This window comes from Cyprinodon variegatus, unplaced genomic scaffold (genome assembly GCF_000732505.1).
Source record: "Cyprinodon variegatus isolate N-32 unplaced genomic scaffold, C_variegatus-1.0 Scaffold1309, whole genome shotgun sequence".
Classification (NCBI taxonomy): domain Eukaryota; kingdom Metazoa; phylum Chordata; class Actinopteri; order Cyprinodontiformes; family Cyprinodontidae; genus Cyprinodon; species Cyprinodon variegatus.
The window spans coordinates 35,920-42,999 of record NW_015151762.1 but is presented as its reverse complement, the minus strand read 5'-3'; positions in this window follow the sequence as shown (position 1 = coordinate 42,999).

The following is a 7,080-nucleotide window of genomic DNA, read 5'->3' as shown; positions in this document are numbered from 1 at the left end:
AGCTTGGTTTGGTGTAGAAGGCTTCCAGCCGTACATGTTTGAGCCCTTGCCTCGCAACGCTGCCAGTTCTGTAAGCTCTACGCCTGCTGAAGACACAGACGTACATCCCCCCTTGATAAACGACCAATCACATTCACTTGCATACGACTTTAAGATTATGATTAGACACTAGTCTTGAACTTCAACAGACATTGTTTTTGCTGTAGATTCTATCGGGCTGTCTGTCCCTGCCATAATTATCTCCCCCTGTCTAAATTGGACACACAGTGTCCAACCTTTTTCATTTTTGGCTTACAAACATGTTTTATGATGACAAAGTACTCCTGAAACTTTAAAAGTTATAGACCTTTGTATTGTCAAGTTACAAAGGGGAACAGGTTTTAAACTGTTATTTTAACTCATTTATTTTACTTTATTTTTTTGTTTAGGTAGTCTCAATTCTCTTCCAAACAGACAAAGGAACTGTAAAAAGTGCAAGAAACTGAAAATTCTCAGATATTTCCTGTAACTCTGGCAATCCTAGAGTTCTTTATTAAACCATTAACTTTTTTGGTGTCCCACAAGCAGCTGGTTTGAAGTGCTCAGCTTAACTGTGTGAAAAATTCTTGAGCCTTTTCATTTACAAGGTTGAAAGGTTTAAAGCTCCCAGCTCTCCTGTTTTTTGTTGAATTGAGCTTTTCATTATACTTCTTTATGAAGAGACCTTTAATCATATGAAGTAAATTAGTTTTTCACTTGATGGGATTTCACCTCAGCATTCCAAGGAGTATTTTCTTATTGTGGTTCCCAGGTTGCCAATTTCATAAATATCAGTTTGAATACTATTTACGAGCCAGTTTCATACATGAAGTGGTGACACCCCTCATTAAGAAGCCTGGCATGGACCAAGGTCACTATTGTTCTCTAAAACTAATGATAATATATAAAAACTAACGTTAAGATAATGTTTTTGTTAATTGAAATTAAAATAAGAAAATAGATCTTGCAAAAAATTGAAAACTTGTATGAAAAAATGTATGACTTCATAAAACTAATAAAAGGAGATTATGGTTTGTTTTGTGTCTTTGCTGGATTACACCAGCAGATGGCAGGCCTTTTATGTAAATTGCATTACATAAAAGACAAAAACTATAATGAAAACTAATAAAAACTAAACTGAAACTAAGCTTCTTTAAAAAAAAAAAACATAAATGCTAAAAATGATCTGCTGGTTTTGTACAAATTCAGGCTCTGATTATTGTTTCCACAGTGCCATAAATCGGTTACACCAGCTCTCTTTATTTGGCTTCTTGTCCATATTTGATGCACCCAAATGACTGCAGAGTCATCAGAGTATTTCTGCAGATGACAGGTCTCTGTCTGGTACTGGAAGTCAGACATGTTCAGAGTAAAAATGAATGGTGAGAGTACCGTCCTCTGTGGTGCTCCTGTGCAGCTGACTACTTGATAACATACTTCACTCCTCAGTTAAATGAACTGTGGTCTCTCTTGGAGTCTTGGAGGTTAGTACACCTAAGGTTGTACCACCTTAACACAAAACACATGCCATATTTTAACACTGTGGACTTAATAAGCACGAAATAACAGGGATCACCTGAATATTCCCATTGGGACAACAGGTGAGCAGTTTTTTTCTGTATTAAAAAACGATGTGGTAACAAACAGCAGCCTGCACTGAAGCCATTATTAAGGCATAAACACTGATCGAGCAGCAAATTTAGGGCAGAGGATACACAAAGTCTAACATTGAAGTGGGCTATATTTCCTAAAGCCCGTCCCACCTTGACGATTAAGCCATCGTATGCTGGATGTACAAAAATCTGCCAAAAAGGCTGGCATACCTTGGATGAGTTATGAGTATGCAAAAGCATGCTAGCACACGTTCACATACGGCAAATACGCCAAGAAATTTTGGACATGCTCAAAATTTCCCGACGAATATCAACGGATGCTCATACATGGGCCATAAGTTACAATGCAGTTTTAAGTCACAGGGCAGAATCAGCAGCTCCTTTTCTGTCTGCAACACCTCTCATTTCCTGTTTCCTTTGAAACCTTAGTAAATACACAAGAATAGGGGGGGGGGGCATACACAAGAATAGGTTATTTAACCCATATGAGTTGTGTATGAAAAGGCTATGTAGAACATCTGATGTGGATACAATCAATAAAATGAAATAAAAAAAATTTACTAAGCAGTTTGAGCAATACCTTTTTAAAAAATTTTTTAATAACTACCTTTCATTAGAGCTGAAAGCTTTATGCAATAATACTGCTGCATAACGATCAGGTTTATTATGTGCAGTTATGGCTTATAATGACTTCCTGCATTGACTATTGCACAGGTAGATTTTCTATGATACAGGAAGAGACTGTCATAACAGAATGGCATTCTCATCATTCTGCCTGATGCTCTGTAAGTATTACCACTTTATTTATTTATTTAATTTACCATATTTTATCTCCAATTACCGATTTTGAATTCTTTATCAGTATCTGTAAAATTGTTTTCACAATAGACTACGCGGGTTTTTATACACTTTGCTCATAAATCTGCTCTGAACAATCTGAAGAAACAGATTAAATCTATGAGCAAGTATAACTCATTGTTATTGAGAAATGTATTTCTAACCTTTTATTTGTTTTCTTTTGTTTGAAGACTAGACTTAAATTGTTATTCTGTGTAAGAACAGAGATGTTCTTTGTTGGGAAGAACATGCAAATGCAAGCTACTGGTTGAGAGTCTTACAAACCTAATGACAGTGTTCCTAGACTGGAAGCACTTGCTGCAGTAGATGCAGAATGTTTCTGTGATTTTCTCATTATGTCTGGGAACAGGGAATTTATTCATGTCAGCAAAAAGCAACTCTGATCTAATGAAGCAGTTAGCATCATCTCACTGTTGCTAACTATGATTTTCAACTGGCTGCCAATTCATTCCATTATACTTCTTTATTGTAATACTACGTTAACAGAGATGGTACGCTGTACTTGTTTAACCCCTTAACATCCACCTCATTTTGGGTAATCCTGGCCTATTTTGCATACCCAAATGGAAAAGCAAATAACTTAGGAACTGTAAGCCCAAATTACATGTGCAATACATTATTTGAAGCTAAAACCTTATAGTTTCTGAATATATAAATTAAATTGGATGAACTTTATGGAACTTTATGCATTCTGAATTTTTACTCCCACTTAAAACCCATCGGGTGGGTTTTAAATGGTTAAACGCAGACATCCCAAGTTCCAAAAACTAATTTCAGGGAGATGCTTACCATACCCCCCCAAACACACACCTGGTGGACAACGGACCCGCACCATGCCCCATACACACACACTTAAGGCCGACAGCTTTTCAGCAACTGTTTATTAACAGTAATTTCTTAAACACAAAACAGAACAGTATTGGTCTTTTATTTTCAATACCTTCAATCTTGTAGCCTTGAACATCGGTTGTGCTTTCTGTTTTTCATGGGACTTCAGCATACAGTGCACCTCGCCTCGGTGTCATCATTCCTCACCATGGCCGGTTCTAGACAGGGGCCAACGGGGGCCGCTGGCCCTGTAGATCATGTCCTCGCCACTGTACTGTAGACATAATACTTAAAAGAAATTCTAATGATAATATGCGCTGGAACAGACATGGTTACTGATAGGTCCTTTGGATCTATTCATTATTTTTCTTTACAAATTCTGTTCTACTAATTATTCAAAAACAATAAACAATAAAATTTATGGAAGCTCATTGGTAGAATTCCCTTATGACAGAAAGAAGGCCACGATTCACACCATTTTATCATCCGGAGGGGGGACACATTTAATTACAAAACTGAATTCATACAGGTGTCTTAAACACTTCATACATCCAGCAACGCGTCGTCACAATTCAGTTATCCCCCCCCTTCAGTCCATTCTAGGTGGCATTTATAGTTTCCACATCACATTACGTAACTGCACATGCGCAGGAATATCATGTCGAAAGCTTACTGGAATTCACGTGTGCTGGTCGACGCCAGCGGTCGATGTGACATTCGGAGGAATGTTTATACAGCTGTTCTCTGTTTATGCCAAAGCTCCTCATACATCATCTAATTGCGTACGAATTAGGCATTAGGGACTTTATTACTGCTAAGACTCATACTTGACCTTCAGCATGTACTGTTTTGTTGCTAAGTAAGTAGAGGGCCACGTGTAAGGATATATAAGACAATAAAACTGCTTCTACAATAGCTTCAATGCTACTGAGATAGGATTTTTTCCACAACAAATAGAAAAAAAATGCTCTAACAGTTTCTAATCTAAATTTGACAGAAAACGGTAGTTTTAACTTAAATTAGTCAAAAATATTTAAAATTCCTAAATTATAAATGTATGTTGACCCTATAAGAAATAGAATTTCTATTGAACCTAATTGAAAAGAAATTTAACTTAATGCAGCTCTCTTAATATATTTGAATCCCTTGCCCTGTTTTTTATTTCATGCTTTTCTGTTCCCCCATGAAAACACGCTGGCCCCCTCCTGGCCCCCGGTACATTTGATCTAGATCCACCACTGTTCCTCACCTTCACTAGACGTGGATATACTTTAGTATATTCTGCTTTAAAATTTGTCTGATATTTTCATTTTTTACTCGAGGATTCAACCTCTGCCATTTCACAGGATGCACAGCTTTGGTGGCTGCCAGAGAGTAAACCCAAACTTATCGGACTGATCCAATCAGTTGAACAGAGCATCGCTTTGGACAGATACGCTGCACAGGTTTCACCAGCAACCTCCTCCCCACACCCCTCTCTTTGTCTGCGCAATCGCAGTAGTTCTTATCTGCACATGATGCATGAATTAATATATTGCCTGCCTGCTCTCACTTGCGTTAAAAAAAACACCACCTCCCATAGTCTAAAATCCGGGATAATTTATCCGACTCGCGGGCATCAGTGAACAATTATCGATATCAGGGAGACTCCCGGAACTTCCGGGAGACTTGGGATGTCTGTAAACAGAAACACTTAAAGGGGTCATTTTGACCCCAATTCTGTAATAGTATTGTTAAGATGTGCGTTCTTGAATTTTTTTAGTGGCTCCTTCACAAATATTTTGGAAATAGTGATGGAGACTTTTCAAAATAATTGTTTAAAACATATATATTTCAAAAGTTTTTTCTTATAACAAATACATAATTCTCAAGATCACACAGGTAACATTTGGACATTTTGGGACTGGGCTCTACCGGTCTGGCTTTATGGGTCTCCAAATACTTCCATCTTCAGCTGTCTCATGAAGTTCACACACAGGTTGAACTGGCTCTGAACAATTAAAATATTTATGATTAGACAAGACTGTTGGGATCTGGAGGTCTGTCCACCTTTCTCCAGCAGAGGGCGGTCTAGGTCTCCTGGAGCAGAAGCTGACCACCACACCTGCAGCTCATGAGCTCATCAGGAGACCAGCATTTAAGGAGGGGCAGAGCTACAACCCGACACCAGTGTTATGCCAGTTATGGAAGAACCTGCCTGGAAACCTGAAAACCTAGAAGGGTTCCTCAAGCGAGAAACCAAGCTGTGTGTTCTCAGTAGAACCCTGGAAATCCAACTCAGTCTGAAACCTGCCTGCCCGCTCTCAGTAGGAGCTGAGAGAGAAACTCTGAACCTGCTCTGTAAACCTAACTGCTCTGCCCTGCCTTTGCCAAGCCCTCTGCCTGCCTTCAGCCTCTGGACCCTCCCGGTTCCCCCCTTCTACCGCTCTGCTCAAACTCTGATCAGGTATAGACCTGCAAACGCACAACCTGCAAGTTCACTGGATGACTGCTAACCAATCTGTCCCTCTCTGCATTAAACCAGTCGTGACCAGACCCGGACCCGATTTATCCCAGAACCACTGTGACATAATTGTGAACTGTTCAACAAACCTTGTTAACTTTTTCCCAGCCTCTGAGTGCTTTGCATGTGGGTTAGATCCCTGAAAGCCAACATGACAGAACACTCTGGCCAACAAACTAAACCAGCAGACACACTCCGGAGGGTATTGGATCAGCAGGGAGCTCTCATCCAAAACCATGACACCGCTCTCCGTGAGTTTAACATTCGTCTTGATCAAACAAATCAAACTTTGCAAGAGTTAGTCGGCTATTTCCGTGAAGCTACTCCCAGAGCGGAGCCAGCTCAACTTCCGGTTCCGGAGGCGAATCCGCCTATCAGATCAGAACCCTGTCCGTCATTTTCGGAGTTCCGCCCCTCACTTCCGGAAAAATTCTCTGGCTTACCAAGTAAGTGCAAGAGATTTCTTTTTCAATGTAAGCTGATTCTTGAACACTCTCCTGCCAGTTTTCCTAACGACAAGAGAAAAATCGCCTTTATCATATCTCAGTTATGTGGAAGAGCCCTTGATTGGGCAGAGGCCCAATTTCTTTCTGAATCCAGTTTTTCCTGCACATTCAAGCAATTCTTAAAAGAATTCTCGTTAGTTTTTAACCATGACTCTGACCAAAGTACTGAATCTCGTGGTTTATTAAACCTAAAACAAGGAAATAGGTCCGTAGCCGATTTTTCGATTGACTTCCGGGTCAAAGCCGCTGCTTCCGGACGGAATGAACCCGCGCTTAAAAGCGCTTATTTCAAGGCTCTAGATGAGACAATAAAAGATGAACTGGCAACTATAGATGAACCATTGACCCTGGAGGATTTGATAAGATTAACCATTCGACTGGATAATAGGCTTCGAGCCAGACAAAGATCTAAAGTAAGATCCCACGGTTGCTCTGTTTCTGCCCCTGCAAACAACCTTAATACCACATCTGTTTGTTCCTCATTTTCTGAACCTGACTCCAGATCTAGGAACCGAAATCAGCCTGCTTCTGTTTTTTCCTCTAAATCTCATGATGTTTCTCCACCAACAGAGGTTTCCGAAATCAAGCCCATGCAAATTGGTCACACCAGACTCTCGACAGAAGAGAGACAAAGGAGAGTTAAGGGGAACCTGTGCATGTACTGTGGAGAACCTGGCCACTTTGTTTTAAAGGGATAGTTCGGGATTTTTGACATGAATCTGTATAGCATCCCCATCACCAGTGTCATGCAATC